Here is a 20,148-nt window from a genome sequence, read left to right on the forward strand (position 1 = left end):
TCATTTGTGGTAGCTAAAGATCGCAAGTTGTACGTGCTGCATGCGAAACTCTCCTAAGACACTTTGAGTGTAGCGGAGAATAACAGTACAGTTGAATTGTGGCATAAACGACTACGCCACATGAGTAAGAAAACTCTAGCATGAAAGAATGTACTACCTGGATTGGATGAAGTTTACCTAGACAAATGTCCTGATTGTATGGCGGGAAAGCTAAACAGAAGGATTAAGAAAGCAATTAATTCTCCTAGATTATAATAAATTCAAATGTAATTTAATCAAATTATCTTTTATCTCAAAACCAATAGTTGTTTGTGAAGTATTTGTTGTATTTAGTGTAAATAAGGGCAACACTAGAAAAACATCATTTATTATTTTTTACACAACAACTTATATTTTGGGGAAAAAAAAAACTTTTTATTGAGTTGGTCTATGGACCAGCTTATAAATGGAGTGCTGAAAATATATTATTATTACTAAAATAAAAAAATACTATATTACGGATTTAGTTGGTACATAGCTAGATTACTCTTCACTTTATTTATTTTTCTTTTTTGTAAATAAATTAAGAGAAGAAAAAAAAATTAACAGTTACACTATCTCATATTACGGACCGATTCATGTGAAAAAAATGATGAATAAATAAAACCAAGTCGAGAAGTTAACAGCAAGAAGATAAATGATCCACTTTACTGATTAAGGTTTTATTGGTTCTTGCTATTAAAAGATTAATGAAAATGTTTCCTTCTTTATGAATATATTTTAATTTTAATATAAATAGTTTACAGTGAAATTAAAACTGCATTCTGATGTATACATAAATACTGACTCGTTTCTATTTTTTTTTTTCCTTTAATGAAATTTGTCTCCGCTGGCCCAGATATTGCATATATAGATATATTTGTTTTGAGCATTGGAGAAATTTATTATATTTGTTGTGTGGGACTTGTAAATTCATCAGGGATCAAAATTATTAAATGATCCATGTATAATAAATTTACTTAATACTCCCTTTGTACATAATTAAATCTTTTAAAGTTTTTATACGGAGATTAAGTAAATAATTAATTCTCCTAAATTATAATACAATCAAGGATAATTTGATTAAATTATTTTTTATTTTCAAAACCAAGAGTTATTTAGAAAAGTAGTTATTATATCTAATATAGATGAGAGTAATATTGGAAAACCACCATTTATTATTCTTTAAATACTTAAAACGATTTATATTTTGAGATAAATAATACTCAAAAATGATTTACATTTTAAAATAAGGGTATTATTTAAAAAAAAAAAACGTGCATGTGATTTTTCATGCTGGCAATACGTAGTTGAATTTTCCATTGAAAAGGTTTCAAAATTCAAAGCGACAAGTTATTAAATTAGTAAAAGTTCGATTACGATATTGAAATCAAGTTATTGAATGTGGTCTACCTCATGCTTTTAATAAGTGTGCTGAAATTTTAGAAATTTCGCAATAGATAAATTAATTTTTCAACTGCTTTTTTTTTTTTTTTAATTGTCCGGATGCCAAATGTGCGGATAACATTGTAGTCTCGCATTAAAAAGTAATCATTTCTTAACTTGCGATCAAAAAGACTCAAACTCCAAATCTTTCGTCTCATAACTTTTACTATTCATACTAATATAGTATATTAGTGTAATCCATCATACTATGTAATCCATCCATTAAATTGATCATCAGGTAATGAAGTGAAGTTGATATTTTTAAGGATTCAATATGCTTTGATCCGCTTGTTATGATTTAAATATAGATTTAGGATATATACGGATAATAAAATTATTAACTTAACATGTTGATGTTGGATTTAAATTTTTGTATATCGTTAGCCATTACTTATTGATATTTTACCATTACTAACAAAAAGGGTATATTTTATACATTTTCTAGTTCAATATTATTTGAAATGCTCTAAACGGATTTGAGATGGATAAACATAATAGAATATCTAACGGGTCTCAATATGAATACTTAACAACAAAGAGTAACGATAATATAAATAGCATTTTCAACTTAAAAATTAATATAAAAAAAGCCATTTTTCATAATAATGTAAGCATTCAAAATTGGGTAGCAGATATATTCATGAAGTATTATTAAATAGAGTTGCTAAATGTCAATGATAAATTTAAGTATTATTGAAGAGATGATTCATGAACGACGAGATCTTTCTTTCTTTCTTTCTTTCTTTTCTAGTTATTATCTTTCTGTCAACGTGTATAGATGTCACCATTATGGATTCAGTCCATCAAAAGCCTTGACTTTCCTTCCATTTTCTATTTTCTCATTTGCTTCCATTCAATATCAAATACCTACGCAACAACCAAGCAAATGCTGTACGGTTAGTGTTCTTTGTTTTTGTTCAATTAGGACTTTAGGGGGTTCGTTCGTCGAAGTGTCCAAAGAAAATAATTTGGAGGATCTCACGTTTAGCATGTGGTAATAGGTAGTAAGTTATGAATGTGGTTGATAGTTTTACACTGTCTGTCTCAAAATTATAATCTTATTACTTTTTTACAATGTTTGCTAAAATAGTTATTCCACATTTCCTTCAAAAAAAGTTATTCCACATCAGCTTTCCACGGTAGTTGATTGACAAACTGACTAAAAGACTTTTATGTTATTTCAATAGAAATTCATGTATTTTCAAATAATGAATTAAAGTAAAAGGATAATTAACTTACAATTCAAAAACAGTGAGTGCAAATAACCCATAATTTATCATATTCTGCATATAAGTTTTAAGTTTATAAATAAGTATTATCAAATAAATTTTTAAAAATTAATATTATCAACTGGTTGAATAGTTGCAGTGGATTATACTTGCAAGCAAACTTTAATTAGAATTTACATCACAACTCACCGTTATTGAGAAAACTTTACTTGAATATTATCTGATTTACAGACACGTGTGAAAAAATTTTAAAAATTTTAATATCTATCTTATATAACTTTATATCTATATCTATCTATGTAAATATATAATTTATGCTTACACGGCAACATATTAGAATATGAAACTAATGATGTGGTATTTTATTTTTTTCATTATAATTAATTTTTTAAAAATTTAATAAAAATTAAAATTTTTTTATTATATAATGGAGTTACAGACTAATAAATCTTAATTAATAATTTTTTACATTTAATAAATATTAAGTTTTTTTATTAAATAGTGATAGATTTAGAAAAAATCCATTCATGATGCTCATATAGAAATCTGCAAGATATAGACGAAAAAGGGAGAAAAGAGAGGTATGAAGCCTACAACCACTCAAATGTTTAAGTCAGTAAGAGAATAATAAGCTTGCAACCACTCAAATGTTTAAGTCAGTGAGAGAATAATAAATAGTTGTAACTGAATAAGATATTGAATTATCTATTGCATTGATATCGCGTATATGAGTATGAAGTTTGATCCCTTTATATATAGGTAGAAAGACCTTGATTAAAGTTGTAACTGGGATACTTATTGGATACGTATTCGTGAAGGATAAGAATAAGGTCTCCTAATCCTATTTTAATTCTATCCGAATAATAATATTTGATCCTAAAATATAATTAGATCTTATATAAAAATTACGGTTAAATCCCTAATAAATATTTATATACTGCCAAATAGTTTTTTCCTATAAAAAATTGGAGTTCTAACATAGTTATAGTTAATAAAAATTAAGTAAATAATGTAGTTACATATCAATTAGAATTAAAATATTAATTTCAATTTAACTAAATTTTATTTCATCAAAATTAATATTTTTATACCTTATCTAATTTGAAAATATGAAAATTTTAAAGGAAAAAAAAAATTAATTAGCTATATAAGTTGAATTACAATAATTAACTTACAATAATTAATTATGCTAATTGGTATTACTTGATAATTTCAAACAAAACTTATAATTTACTTTTTATTTTTAATTAAAAATAAATAAGCAAATTATTTAAATTAAAGCAATATAAATATAAAATTACAATAATTTTTTTGAAACTTACATGCAATTTAATTAAAAAATAGAAAATTATACAGTACTTGCATCGCGCGGGTATATGGCTAATATAAATGTATAAAAGCTCAATCAAATTTACTTATATGACATGATATTATGAAACTTAATTGATGATGTGGAATTTTATTATTTTTTAAATTTTTATTTAATTATCTAATTTGAAAAAATCAAATTATAAAACTTTTTATTTTCTTTATTCAATAATTAATAATCATGTACTAAGTTTATTTCATTAATAAAAACTATTTGCCTTCTTTCTTTTGCAATAATCAATAATCTAAATAATAAATTTTCTGTTTAGTAATAAAACACTAATTAGTTTTTTCAATAATTAATAAACACACTATAATTATTAATGTAATATTTTGTTATTTTATAATTTAATTATTCTCTATTTCTTTTAATCTTAATTCTCTTTTGAGTATATGTACATAGGTACTGCACCCAATAAATTTAGCATATAAATTCTTATTTTCTTTTTTATGTTCAACATATTTTTACATAGTGTTAAAAATTAATATTTTGCGAAAAAGACACGTATGACAAACGATTTATGAAGTTTCTTTCATTTTCTATTTAGATAATTTAATTTATGATTTGAATAATTATTTTAATTTGTAAAATGAATATTTATATTTATTTTTTTAATTTAGTTAAGAAGGTAAGTTTATTGTTTATAATTTATTGATGTAGAATTCTTTTATTTTTTTTTTAATTTATAGAAAAAGTTAGATTGGTAATTTCTTTTATCATAGTCAAGGAATCAAAAAAGGTAAAATGAAAAATATTATTTTTTTATCATATCAATTTATTTATATTTTTCAATCAAATTTAATTCGTATCAAGTGTTGACTTGCACACCAAGTTCTCGGTAATTTAAGAAATATAACATGACTTTTTATTACTATTAAAAATTTTAATACTAAAAGAATTTTTTCCTAAGTGCAGGCATTCGTCTAATAAATATATAATAGTTAAACCATAAAAAGTAACGTGTTACAATACCAGAGTACTTAGGTGCTGTGTTGGTGATTGGTCTTTTTTTTTTTTTTTTTCATTTTGTTGTATTTAATTTTTTAAATGGTTTTTGGAGTGGTTTAATGTTACTTAAAGTGGTTTAATCATTGAGTGATGATATTAATGGCATGAAAGCCATAGTCGATGAATAAAAGACAATGAATGTATGTTTCTATGGTTGTCTTACATTACAAATTTTTAAATAATTTTTAGTGTTTTCATTGTCATTTTTTAATCAAAGTATAGATCCAACCATTTTCATGCCTAATCGAAAAATGTTTAACTTGACTAAATTTAATTTTTTGTGTGACCAAGTACAATTTTAACTAATTGTTACTTAATCTCGTTCCAATTTGGTTGTCTTAATTCAATTTAGTTCTAAGTACGTACATCATCAATCACTAGTTGATTTAATTTCAATTAAGTATTTTACTTTAACTTAATTTTAGGTGTGACCTAATTCAATTAAAATTAGATTATCTAATTAATTTGGTTCAAATGTGACTAATCAATTGTTTCTTCATTTAACTTTAGTTTAGATATCTTAATTTAATTTAATTTTAAATATGATTTAATTAAAGTGTAAATTAACCATTCAAGTTATCGCCTTTATCTATATGCATTAAAATTATATACAGAGAACATCTAACTAATTTGATTCAAGTGTGACCTACCCAATTGCTACTTGATTTAACTTTAGTTTAGATATCTTAATTTAATTTATTTTTAAATATTATTTAGTAGAGTGTAAATTAACCATTCAATTTTTTATTTTTATTTATATGCATTAAAATTTATATGTAAAGAACGTTCTATAGACTTATCATAAGAAAATGCATAATAAACGTCAAATTGATTTGTACAAGGATTGACCCTCAGATTTTACTTATGCTCATGTCAAAATGTGTGCTTATATGTTATTTGAGTTATAACTCTCACGTGTGATATAATCGATGGTTACTTAGTTTAATTTAATTTCAAGTGTAACTTAATTTAATTTGAATTAGATTATCTAAATTTAATTTGATTCAAGTGTGAGCAAGTGTGATTTATTTAATTTTTACTTCATTAAATTTCAATTTGAATGTAATCTAATATAATTGTGTATATGTAACTTAATAAATCATAAAGTAAATATAAATGAAAGTAGCTTAATGGTAAAGAGTACTTGTAAGATCAATTCCTAGGATTTAGATCATGGGTTCTATATTTTGTTTGCTCATTCTTTTACTATTTATTCACCATTTTTCTATACCTATAAACAAAATACTTATTTTCGTGTTGGTAGTGAAATTTTCAATATATGTTTAACATACACTTCCTATCACAATAATTCTTATTTTTCTAATTCATGATTAAATTTTTAATTCATCTAATTTAACAATCTTTATACACACAAAATTCTAGAAGATATTCACAATTTTTTTATGCATTTCACAACTTAATTATTCTTTAATGCACTTATTAGCGCAGTGAAATTTAAATGTAGAACTAGTTTTCAAGTATAACAAATATGACTGATATAATTGTTAGTTAATTTAGTTTTAATTTGAATGTCTTAATTTCATTTGATTCCAAATGTAACAAAGTGTAGCTAAAAAAATATCAAGTTTAAGAAAAATTAAGCGGCATATGATTATTTACGTCTCATAAATCACTAAGGTACTTAGAAGAATATGATTTGTTAATTGAAGAGGTAGAAATAAAATAAATGTCATGTATGTGCATTGATAATCTCATCTATTTAATGCTTCGTAAGGAGTTATTAAATGATGAAATAGAAATATTTGAAATTCAAATTTTAAATCTCTCTCTCCATGTCAAATCTACCAATTTTAATTGAGGATGAAAGTAACATTTGACATACTAAATCTAGATAAAATTCTCATTTTAAGTACCATGATCATGGATCACTATGAGCCAAAACCTTTTCCCAAAAAAAAAAAAAAAAAAAAAAATACTCCCTCTGTGATGCGGAACAACTTGCACTTCAATATATGGATGATCTGGATCGCTTCAAACCAAAGAAGAAAGGGCACGGCTGTGCCATATCCAGCACGCCCGTACCAGCCTCTAGAAGTCCAGGACGCGAGACACGCCCAAGTCTAAGAAGTACAAGCACGCCTGTGTCACAGCCAGCTTGCCCGTGCAAGCCTGTGGAAGTCCAAGCACACCTGTGCCAAATCAAGCACGCCCTTGCCGAAGTCGACGAGTCCAATTCCATTTCGAGTTCTGGCATGCCCGTGTCATACTAAGCACGCCCGTGCCGCCGACCTTGCTAAGGTTTTGTACAGTTTAGACTTTTGTGTTATTTTTAGGATTTTTTTATATTTTAGCCTAAACATATAAATAGCTATTTTTAATATTTTGGAGGACGATTATTCTTTGATCATTATTCATATTCAATAAACTTCCTTGAGGGTTTAGTTTTACAAACTCTTTCGTCAGATCAAACGACATTGATCAAAACTCCTGACGGAATATAATCGTTATTCCCATTCACGTAACCGTTCTGCGTCAGTTGGTATCAGAGCTGAAAGGCAAAAATATCTCCATGGCCAACAATCATGAGACACGACTCACCGCCATAGAGGCGAGATTCGAAGAACTATCTGAACAGATTAGACAGTTGACTCTCATTATTCAATAAGGCAACCCATAACCTGCAGCTGTAACAGCTGCTCCGAATCCACCACAACCAAATTATTCAAGACGCCAAAATCGTTATGATTGAGGATGAGAATACAGAGGCAATGGTGACAATTTTCATGAAGGATACAAGATAAAGGTAGACCTTCAACCCTTCTCAGGATTGCTAGACATAGAAGGCACTCTTGACTGGCTAGCAGAGGTTGAACAATTCTTCAAGATCATGAATGTCGAGGATGAACGTAAAGTTTCCATTGTGGCATATAAACTGAAAGGCGGTGCAGCAGCATGGTGGCATTCTATTCAAAACGAACGCCATCGTCGGAGGATTGAACCTGTACAAGATTGGATTTTAATGAATCAGTTGATTGAGTAACGTTTTCTTCCTAGTGATTACTCTCAAATACTGTACAACATGTACCATGACTGTTTCTAGGGAAACCAAAAGGTTGATGAGTATACGAAAGAATTTTGAGATTACAGGCTCGATGTGACAATTGTGAGACTGAATCCCAACAAGTGGCTCATTGTTAGAGGGGATCGAATCATGATATCATGTGTATGATGGGTGTAGCTGGAATTTTCACTTTGGCAGATGGAATTGAGATGGCCAAACGTGCGAAAGATAAAATTAATTGGCAGCCTCGACAACCACCTAATCGTAACTAGAATTTCAGGCAACCCTATTCCTTTGGAAATCAGTAGTTCAGTAGAAATTCCAATGGATAGAACTCAAGAGCAGCCACTCCTACCAATAACTAGAGTTCACAGTAGCTCACAATAGAAGAAAAGAAAGACCCTAGGGGAAAGGCTCCCATGACAGATAGAAACAACAAATCAAATTCGTATCAGAAGCCAACCGGAGACTATTGTTACCGTTGTAGAAAACAGTGGCATACATCTAATATATGTCCAGAATGTAGGGGGGCTAATGATGGGCATCGACAAGTGAATGTAGTTGATGAGGTAACTGAGGTTGAAGAGGTAGAAAATGAAGATGATGGATCCATGGCTGGTTCTGAAGATGGAGAAGTTACATATGTTGTTCAGAAAATTTTATGTTCTCCAAAACAAGAAAGTGACACTCAACAATGAAAAACTTTCCAAGCTAAATATCGGGTTGGTGAAGCGGTGTGTCGACTCATTATCGACAGTTGCAGTTGTGAAAATTTGATAGCCAAGCAGCTGGTTGAAAAGCTAAATTTACCCATAGAACCACATCCTTCACCATACAAAGTAGGGTAGATTAAGGAGGGTCCAACGATTGAAGTAAACCGGATTTGCAAAGTGCCTATCTCAATGGGAAAGTCATACACAGATTCCATTAGTTGTGATGTTGTGGATATGGATGCTTGCGGAGTACTTTTAGGACGTCCATGGCAGTTTGATGTAGATGCATTGCACAAGGGAAGAGAGAATTCATACCTATTCACTTAGAAAAATAAGAAAATCATTGTCTTACCTTTTGAATCTTCTGCCAAAATTTCCAAAGTGGAGGGGAAACCTATCATAGATGTTTCTTCTAATGTGCAGGAATTATTTGGTGCAATTGAGAAGTTTGGAGCTGCGTTGGCATTGCTCATCAAACCAGAGACAGCCTAATGAAGGGGCACTAGTACCCCCACCAGTCAAGGAGTTGTTAAAAGAGTTTCATGCCGTAATTGAAGAACCATCTGCACTTCCACCTTTGCGAGACATTCAACATTAGATTGATTTTATCCCTAGATCGAAGATACCAAACCTGCCCCATTATAAGATGAATCCAAAAGAGAGCCAGATCCTTCAAGAACATGTAGAAGAATTACTGAAGAAGTTACATATCCGGGAGAGCATTAGTCCTTTTGTGGTTCCTGCCTTATTGTTACCAAAGAAGGATGAGACTTGGAGAATGTGTGTGGACAGTAGAGCCGTCAACATGATCACGGTATAGTATCGATTCCCTATTCCTCGTCTGAAGGACATGTCAAACCAACTATCAGGATGTATAGTGTTTTCTAAAATAGATCTTCGCAGCGGGTATGATCAAATTCTAATCAAAGAAGGAGATGAATGGAAGACTGCCTTCAAGAACATGGAAGGATTATATGAGTGGTTCGTTATGCTGTTTGGGTTAACTAATGCATCGAGCACGTTCATACGACTTATGACTCAAGTTTTGCGTCCTTTCTTGCGCAAATTTGTGGTTGTTTATTTTGATGACATCTTAATTTTCAGTCGCAACGAGGAAGAACACCTTCGAAAAGTGTTGGATGCTTTGCAGAAAAATGAGTTGTACATCAACCTTAAGAAGTGCAGTTTTATGACAGATCGAATTTTGTTTCTTGGCTATATTGTTAGCTCAGAAGGAATTCATGTTGACGAAAGAAAAGTTGAGGCCATCCCGAACTGGCCTATTCCCAAGAACATCACTGAAGTTCACAGCTTTCATGGACTTGCTACTTTCTATAGGCGATTCATTAGGAACTTTAGCAGCATTTCACTTCTATCACTGATCGTTTTAAGAAAGAGAGAGTTCGTCAGTTTGTGTGGACCGAAGCTACAAACAAAAGCTTACTTCCACCCCTATTCTTGCTTTACCTGATTTTGATAAACTGTTTGAGGTTGATTGTGATGCTTATGGGATTGGAATTGGTGGTGTTTTGACTCAATCTGGAAAGCCTATTGCATTCTTTAGTGAGAAATTGAATGAAGTTAGGCAGAAATGGTCCACTTATGAGCAAGAATTATATGCTGTTTTCAAAGCTTTCAAAACATGGGAACATTACTTGTTGGGGCGTGAGTTCATTATTTACAATGATCATCAAGCTTTAACTCATTTTCAAACTCAAAAGAAAGTGAGCAAGATGCATGCACGTTGGGCAACTTATTTTGGTGCTTTTCATTATATCATTAAGCACAAATCGGGTACTTATAGTACAGTTGTGAATGCTTTGAGTAGGAGAGCAGCCTTATTGATGACAATTAGGCAAGAGATTGTGGGGTTCAAATTTCGTAAGGATCTGTATGCCTCGGATGAAGATTTTGCTGACATATGGCAAAAATTGATGCTAAATAGCCTACCGACGGTTTCTTGGTTCATGACGGATACTTATTCAAGGAAAACAGACTGTGCATCCCCGGTCTTCTCTCTGAGAGAAGTTGATCCGAGAAATCCATGGTGGAGGATTGAGCGGACATTTGGGACGAGATAAAACAATTGCGGGGTTAGAGGCTCATTTCTATTGGCCACAACTAAAGAAGGAAGTAAGGAAGCTAGTCCAGAAATGCTAAATTTGCCAAACGCAAAAGGGCCATTCTCAAAACACAGGTCTTTACACTCCGTTGACTATTCCGAAACAACCTTGGGAGGACTTATCTATGGATTTTGTGTTGAGTTTACCCAAACTCAACACGGGGCTGATTCTATTTTTGTTGTTGTTGACAGATTCTCCAAGATGACACATTTTATTCCTTGCAGGCAAACCAATGATGCCTCACACATAGCAAAGTTATTCTTCCAAGAGATTGTTCGGTTGTATGGCATCCCTAAAACCATCACATTTGACCGAGACATAAAGTTTCTAGCTCACTTTTGGACAACTTTGTGGAAAAGATTCAACACTCAACTTCACTACAGAAGTACTGCACACTCCCAAACCGATGCTCAAACTGAAGTGGTGAACCAAACTCTCGGTAATCTCCTTAGGTGCATTTGCAGTGAGAAGAAAAAGATGTGGGATCTTGCTCTTGTCCAAGCATAATTTGCTTACAACAGTGCTATCCATAGCTCCACTAAGATGTCACCTTTTGCAATTGTCTACCGGAAGGTACCAGCCCATACTCTTGATCTTCTCTCCTTTCCAGCAGGTGTGGAGAAGAGTATTGTAGCTAACAACTTGGCTACCGAGCACGTGGAGGTATTCAAGCATGTAGCCATTCATCACTGCTGCCAATGAAAAATATAAAGCTGCAGCTGATAAACACCGACGTTATTGTGAACCCCTCCCCCGAAAACATAGGCATGTGAATGCATGTGACTAAGGGCAGAAATGCACGTGAATGTATGAGTCGCCACCTTGTTTAATTATTTTAGGGTAAACTAGGAAAAAACCCTAAGTGACTCCGATTTTAATTAACCTAGTTACTAGATTAATTAACCCAATGTTTAAGGCATGGTGTGCAAACCCGAGATGGATCCCGAGACTATGTCATGCTGATGAACTAACCATGAATGGATGCTTTGCAAGGTGAATGATGTAATTGGACCAAATGAAATGTTTATGTGATTTTGACTTGCCACCAGGGGTTAAATCCCGAACGTGCCTACGTACTTCCGTTTGAATGGAAGATCAAAGTCAACGTAGTTCGATAGGCCTTTTTAAAAGGGCTTTGAAGGTGTATGCTTAATGCATGAGTGTGTATGCTTTGTGCATGAGTGTGTATGCTTTGTGCATGAGTGTGTATGCTTTGTGCATGAGTGTGTGTATGCTTTGTGCATTTTGCTTAGGCGTTTGGCCAAAGATTGATTGATTAAAGTCGTTGGTCACAATTATTGATTAATTGGACTTTTAGGCGAGACTGAATGAGGCCGTTGGTCACAATTATTGATTAATTGGACTTTGAGGCGAAACCGTTCAAAATAAGGCAATTGAACCATAGTTATTAATTAACTAGGTTCTTTAAACAATTTTGTGGGATTTAAGCTTTAATGCCACGATTATTAATTAATCGGGCATTTAAGCTTAATCACATTTAAACAATTTGTTGTTAAAACGTGATTGATTAAGACTTTTAGCCTCAATTATTGATTAATTGGACTTAAGCCGGATTTGTTGAAAATAAGGCAGTTGAACCGTAGTTATTAATTAACTAGGCTCTTTAGCCAAAATTGTCGGATTTAAGCTTATTACCACGATTATTAATCAACCGGGCATTTAGCTTAAATTCATTTACTTGAGGCAATTTGTTTGCCTAATGATGACATGGATGCATTTATGCAGTTGTAGAATTATTAGGAGTAGAAGAGAAGCATGCATGAAGTGCTAAAATTAAATAGGCAGAGTTTCGTTTACGTACCTGATTTAATCGGCGACCGCATCTTAACTCCAGATTAAGCTCCTCGTTTGGGAATTAATTAATTTTAATTTGTTTAATTTTAGTGTCCAAATATCATAACAAAAATGCAATAAAAATTAAATTAAATGCAAAAAGCGGTAAAGAAATCGCAAGGAGCGTGGGAGGGAGAAAGATCGTCCGTCAACACAGACAGGAGTGTCAAAAATGAAGGGGGAGAGGCCATTTTATAGACCAAAACGGGTCGCCGGCGGTCCAGTGGCAGGTGCCGCCGGCGGTCCGGCGGCAGGTGCCGCGGTGCCGGCGGCAGGTGCCGCGGTGCCGGCGGTAGGTGCCGCCTGCGGTCCGGCGGCATGTGCCGCCGGTGCCGGCGTCGGCCGGAGCCACCGTGCTCGGCCGCGGTTACTTGGGCTTTTTCCCTCCGGAGGAGTTTTCGGGAGTTCCGGGTCTCCGAAAAATATTTCGAGACCTGTTCCGTGATCGTTGCGACATTCCGGACGTTTTAAGTACCATATTGGCATACTTCGAGTAAATGTCCAAAATGGCCTTCGGTCCGGTCGGACAGTTTGCACAGTTGCTGTAGCAAAGTCAAAGTTACTGTAGAAAAGTCAAATTTACTATAACAAAGTCAAAACAAATGGCACGGTACTGTAGCAGGCGTGCTTTCCTCCATTTAAAGAGTTTCACATACCATGTTATTCCCCTGAGCCTCAAAATTTGAGTATTCACAGTTATAAATCTTTTACTGTGGGTGATTGGGCTATGGTGTATCTTCACAAGGAGCGTGGCGGAGGACAGAAGAAACTTGATTCAAAAAAGATTGGACCATTTTAGGTACTTAAGAAGATCAATGATAATGCTTATGTGCTTGACCTACCGAAAACATGAAGATTTCCAGGACCTTCATTGTTGCTGATTTATTCCCTCTCTACCCCGATGATGATCACTCTAGGATGAGTTCTAGTAAGTGGGGGGGATTGATGCGGAGCAACTTGCAGTTCAAGATATGGATGATTTGGATCACTTCAAATCAAAGAAGAAGGGGCACGGCTGTGCCATATTCGGCACGCCCGTGTCACAACCAGCTTGCCCGTGTAAGCCTTTGGAAGTCCAATCATGCCCATGCTAAGTCAAGCACGCCCGTGCCGAAGCCAACAAGTCCAGTTCTGTTTCGAGTGCTGGCACGCCTTTGCATATCAAGCACGCCCGTGCTAGCCCCTGGAAGTCTAAGCACCCCTATGTCATGCCTAGCACGCCCGTGCCGCCGACCTTGCTAGGGTTTTGTACAGTTTCGACTTTTGTGTTATTTTTAGGGTTTTTTATATTTTAGCCTAAACATATAAATAGCTATTTTTGCCATTTTGGAGAACAATTATTCTTTGGTCATTATTCATATTCAATAAACTCCCTTAAGGTTTTAGTTTTACAAACTCTTTCGTTAGATCAAACAACATTGATCAAAACTCCTAACGGAGTATAATCGTTATTCCCATTCACATAACCGTTCTGCGTCACTCCATCTCATTTTGTTTGCATGGTTTGAGAAAATACGCATATTAAGAATTTAGTCAACAAAAATTATTTTACCATTTCTACCGTTAACTCATTAAAATATTAATAATATTCATTCATTATCAATAATCATAAAGGTTACTATGGAAAAAATAATTTTTTAAATGTATGAATTTAGAAAGCTTGCAAACATTTTGGCACATCCCAAAAAGGAATAACAAGTAAACAAATCCATACATGAAGGAATATATACTAATTCGTACATTACCCAAGTACATAACTAGTTACTACCTCTATTCCATAATACTTGTCACACATGAAATTTCATGTCTCTTAAGAAAGCCATTAAATTTGTCTAAGTTACAATAAATTTTTAAGTAAATTGACTATATTACCCTTAATTTAATACTAATTCCTAAAAAAACCATCAAATAGAAGTAATAATTATTGATCTACAAAGGGTAAACATGGAAAAAAATATTTATTACTTCTTGAAACTACAAATATGACAAGTATTTGGGAACAAACTATTTTCTCAAATGTGACAAGTATTATGGAACAGAGATAGTAAAATTAAGTATAAATTCAGTTAAAAATTTAATTTGAGAACAAAAATACATGTGATGCAGATGAACCATTGGAAAATTCAATACTCTCTCCATTCCAGCTTAATAGAAACAAACGGGCATTTTACCTTGCTCCACTTTAAGTGCCTATTTTGGTTTTTGAGAGTACATTAATTATTTTTTTTTCCAATTTTACCCATATATATTAGGTGTTTTGTAGCCAAATTAAATGGAGAGCTTTTAATTTTAAGAAGGGCAATTTTGACATTCTAACATATATTTTTTGAAAATCAATATATTTCAGTATTTTTTTAATCCTTATGAAGATGTCAAATATTGTTACTAAAGTGGAACGGAGGGAGTAAGTATTTTTTAAGCATAAACATTATAACACCCTAATACTATGTATCCAAGGATAAATAGTGCTAAGATGCTACATAATGTATCATACATATCCATTTACATAAATATAAGTCGCATCATGTGTTAAACAATGTAAAAATCAATATTAGAAAATTTTCTTACTTTTCACAAATAGTCATACATAAATATATACATGACCAAACATAATTTAAAAGTTACTTAATACATGGTGGATTTTAAGGAGTTTAACTCCTACACAATATATTTACAAACTGAAGAGGTGACATGAGCAGACACAAATGATCCCGATCTTGGTTCCACTTCTGTCTGATCTGAATAGAAGAAAGTTTGACGGCTAATGCCTCCTAGCCAAAATCTAGAAAAACATTAGTATTTTATATGAGATGCTACTCAGTGAGTAAAAACCATCAAAAATGATTATTTGAAATAACATAGCATATCATAAGCATCTCAAATAAAGCACACAATACACTCCCAATAATCCAATCACCTTTAACTCCTCAGGCCATCAATGCCCGACATCAATAATTATCAGATAATAATAGTCATTCATCAGATCATTCACAGCAATAGTGTGCAGATATCACATCATTCCCATTGACAGAAATCATAGTCATTCAAGGCATCACAGATATGATGCTCCGGAGATATAATTCAGAAATATGATGCAGATGATTGTCAGATTATTGATGTTATGACTTGTCAAACCAAACTCACCCCCAGGGTTCAGATATCAGATTTAGCTAGTCAACTTTCAGATCGGATTTTTGAGCACGCAGCTCCAGATTTCAAAATTATGAGCACGCAGCTCTAGATACAGATTTGAGCTTATAGTTCTAGATAATAAATTTAGGAGCATGCATGTCATAGCCCCCACCTTGGTAGGTATTGTCCGCTTTGGGCCACGCAGGCCCGCACGGTTTTGTCCCTTGGGCCAGGCTTTTCAACCCACCCCAAAAGGCGCCTACCAAGGTTAGAGACTACCCCTCTTATGTATAGATCATTTACCTCGTCCGTAGCCGATGTGGGATTCGCCTAAGGTGATGCCTCCTGATGTCCAGGATGTCACATTCACCCCCCTAAGGGACTCAGCGTCCTCGCTGAGGTTTGCCCCACCACCAGCCAGAGGGAACGAGGCCGGCTCTGATACCAATTGTCATAGCCCCCACCTTGGTAGGTATTGTCCGCTTTGGGCCACGCAGGCCCGCACGGTTTTGTCCCTTGGGCCAGGCTTTTCAACCCACCCCAAAAGGCGCCTACCAAGGTTAGAGACTACCCCTCTTATGTATAGATCATTTACCTCGTCCGTAGCCGATGTGGGATTCGCCTAAGGTGATGCCTCCTGATGTCCAGGATGTCACAATGCAGCTCCAGATACAGATCAGATTTACGAGTTGGTAATGACAGTCATAACTTCCGTTTATCTCAAATGCAGAATTAACAAAATTACATTCATAGATTAGGCTCACAGGCCTCAAAGTAATACATACCTTTTGCTTAATTGTCACCCTTTTAGTATCACATCACACTCCTTTCAAAGCAGAACATCAAATATGTAATACAACGTATTTTCGTAACAGATGCCGCAAATAAACATCCATCATATATTAGGCTAATTAGCTTTAAGATAGTACATACCTTTTTTTTTTTTTGCTTAGTTTGCCTTTTCCAGGATAAGAATCATGTTCTTATCAGATACGACAAGTACCATAACAAATGTTAAAAGCAGTCATTCTTTATATGCAGTTAAATATTAGATGCTTTACTCACGGTATATAAGGCAGTGGTATCAAGGCCTGGAAGTGTCTCCTCCTTCACTCCCTTCTAGGACTCTTTTACTTATAAGAGTAAGCAAGCACCTCAATACTCATTTAGGCATTTAATCAAACACTTAGTGTTCATGACTTAAATGCTTAATATTTTTATTTCTCTTTGCATTTTGAACTCCTGGAAAATCCTGTATATTCTCCAATACTCATTTAACAATCTTGTAATCTCAACTCATTCAACTACTCAATAATTAATATTATTAAAAATTCATCAAATATTACACCAAAAATGAATATTTCTTAAGTTCCTTAAACTTCCATAACCATAGAAGCATGAAAATCCCAATTCAATCATAGTTCCTTCCAAACCAACACTTAATAATATTATTAGAATGATTAATTAATTAACTAAACTCAACAATACAAAATGAAATGATCATCTCGTGTTGGCCGAACCTCCATCCTTAGCCTCAGGTATGATTTTCTTTCGAAATGATCATTTCTGCGATCATTTCAAACTAACAGAACCTTCTTCCTTAGCCTTGAGTATGACTTTCTCAATTCAATCAAATTTAAAGTTCAATTCATATGTTATTCACTCAAAAACAACTAATTAACAACTTAAATCATGTTTACTTCACTTATTAACATGAGAATCAATCTCCCCTTCAATTTCTCTACTTTGAAACCCTAACCCAAACTCCTCTAAATAATGAAAATAACATAACCTAAATGAACATTGAGTTACCTTAGATGATTTCCAATGAAAATCCTTTGAAAATCAAGTAGGACTTCCAATTCCTTAAGCTTTCTTCTTCTCCTTCTTCTTCCTTAGGCGTCGGCCTCTTCTTCCTCTCCCTTCTTTTGCTTTTGTTCTTTTAACATTTTCAATTGCTGATGTTTAACATATATAGACATGTCATGTGCAAGGCACATGACTCCTTATTCCCTTTTAAATACTTTAAGTCATGCATATTTATGCTTTTACTCACACTTGTTATCATAAATTTCTTTTATGCTAATCAAATCCACAATCCTGATTAATAATTTATTAATCTCATTTAGGCCTTAACTGAACATCTTAAATGATTTAACAACAAATTATTATGTACTTAATCAAAACACTAATTAAGGTGTTTCACGTGCTAGCTTCTCATCGATGTAACTAGAGCACACTTAAACTTCTTCTAATTATTCTCCATAATCATTTTCTACTTTAATTAAAATATAATTTTGTGATTAACAATCTCTTACTAACACATTAAGACAGTCTTAATTAATCTAATCATCAAAATAGACATAATTCTCCATTATAGTCTCATTTTTCTCATTTGAGTCAACTCATTCATAAACACCATATATAGGTGTATTGAAAAGCTTTAAAGAACTTATATGCACCCTATATGTCAAAGATAGAGTGTCAAGCTTTTCGGGTTCAGAGCTTATTCAGATTATCCATTTGCATGTTCACATTCTTATAAATGCTTATATGCAAAGTTGTGTTTAGGTATACCATTGCCTATTATTTATCACAAATCAATTGCAAATTCATGTGTATACATATTCATGTCACATATGTCATTTTCATAAATATAGATGTATGGTCATGATATGGTGTTTTAGGTCCAGGATGTTATAAACATGATCTATTAACAAGTCTTATTGAATAGCCACCAAGAAATTTGAAGGTAATCAGATCGAACTTGTAGAAAGACCATGGAGTCGAACAGTAGCCACGAATAGCCACCAAGTGGAGCAAGCAATTGCCTATGGCACAAATATTAAGCTCTGTCAACTCGATCAGATACTTCAAATCAAAATTGTGTTTTTTTTATTCTTTGTATAAATGGTTTATTATCAAGCTTCCTATACAAAAATATAGAAACATATTGATCTGTATCCCATATCTATATACAGTTTCCAGTTAATGAAATTTTTAGTTTGATTTTTCTAAAAAAAAAGGTCTAATTGAATTGTATTAATTTGTTAAACTCTAGATCATAGCTACGTTTGATAAAATGAGTGAGGTTGTTGTGGGTTCCGTATACGTATGGCACAACCCAAGAGGGGGGTGAATTAGATTTTCTAAAAATAAAATTTAAGTTTCAAAAACAAAATCAGAATTCTGTTGCAGCGGAAATAGAATGCATTTGTCAGAGTAAGTTATTAAGATTAGAACTTCCTCACATAGCTCAATGCAGAAAATCAAAAGACTTTATAAAAAGCAGCTATTAATTAGAACTGCTTCACAATATCTTAATCAATTTCAAAACTACTTTATGAAGAAAAGTTATTAAGGTTTTGAACTACCTCATAAAGTTTAGACAAATATTAAAGAATCTGTGAAAGAAAATTATTGAATTATAAAACTGCTTCACAAAGCTTTAAACAAAATTAGAAAACTGATTAGAAACCCAAATTGTGAAATATACTGAATATAGAAGAACATATTAGAACTTGGTATATTCACAGTGTAGAAGTCCAGAGTTCTAATGTTCAATAAAGATAAAGCTTATTCGAGTTTAGAACAATAAACAATTAACAACTTAGCATTTCTAAAAGATTAACAGAAGTATAAGTAAAATGGTATCAAGCAGAACTTCAAGAAATAAAAAGATTAACACAGCGATTTATAATGGTTCAGCACTAACTCGCCTACATCCACTCCCCGAGACTCATCTTGAGATCCTCTACTATGTTATCTCTTTTTAAGGGTAAGAGACAAACCAACAGTACAAGGCAATAGATCAACATCTAGATCTGCCCTTTGTCCCACTAGATTTTCCAAAGGTTCTAGCCAACCTCAGCCCTTTTTGTTTTTGCAGAGAACAGAAACTCAAATTAAGACATTAGAATCTCACTCAAGGAGAATGTCGTTTGATAACCTATTACACAATAGCTTTTCGCCTAACCTATTACACAAATGTTTGTCAAATAAAAACTTGTCTACACCAGATTACAGAATCTATATAGACAGTGAGAAATGCAAATATAAGCACAGGAAAAACAGAAATCAAGATTAGAAAATCGCTTTAAAGAACAGAATCTGTTTTTCAAAAGATGTTGTTATAAAATTTTCTTTTCTCTTTTAAAAATAATACGTGAAGTAATAAGATGAAAAGAAATAAGGGGGTTGAGAGTAAGTTTTGAGAGATTAAAGATTTGATTAA

The sequence above is a fragment of the Jatropha curcas genome, chromosome 6, assembly GCF_041381405.1.
Source record: "Jatropha curcas cultivar XTBG-Jc1 chromosome 6, XTBG_Jcur_1.0, whole genome shotgun sequence".
Taxonomy (NCBI): domain Eukaryota; kingdom Viridiplantae; phylum Streptophyta; class Magnoliopsida; order Malpighiales; family Euphorbiaceae; genus Jatropha; species Jatropha curcas.